The sequence below is a fragment of the Atta colombica genome, unplaced genomic scaffold, assembly GCF_001594045.1.
Source record: "Atta colombica isolate Treedump-2 unplaced genomic scaffold, Acol1.0 scaffold102, whole genome shotgun sequence".
Lineage (NCBI taxonomy): Eukaryota > Metazoa > Arthropoda > Insecta > Hymenoptera > Formicidae > Atta > Atta colombica.
Genome location: NW_017259187.1, coordinates 1,851,958 through 1,852,358, shown reverse-complemented (window position 1 = coordinate 1,852,358; position 401 = coordinate 1,851,958). Strand labels below are relative to the sequence as shown.

Sequence of the window (401 nt, the reverse complement as noted above, 5' to 3'; positions counted from 1 at the left end):
AAATATATCTTTATATTTAATAAATATTTAATTGGCAGTATTCAACTAAATATTTATTAAAATTAACTATATTTTTTTCAGTGTAAAAATTATGCAAGAAAAGAGAAAAAGATATTTCATATGCGTAATACGCGGAGAAAGGGAGGAGAGTAGAACAACGCAGGGTGAGGGAGGAATGAGAAACGAGAGTCGGAGGGGCGGTATACGCAAAGGTTGCGAAATGATCAGTTACGCTTGATCGAGTTCGATGAAATTAATTTGCGAAAAAATCACGCAGATCTCTCTTGCGTCAATTCTATGGCAATCATTGAGTTTTACTCAAATTTACTTCTAATTATTTTGGTAATCAATCATTGACTTTAGGAGGAGCACTTTCAGGATACATTTTATATATATATATA

The 401-nt window shown here is 31.9% G+C and overlaps 1 protein-coding gene across 1 annotated transcript in view; it reads right to left on the bottom strand.

Moving 5' to 3' along the window:
• The window catches only part of LOC108687112, a 9,183-nt gene that overhangs the window by 157 nt on the left and 8,625 nt on the right, over positions 1-401 (bottom strand). The window lies entirely within an intron of this gene.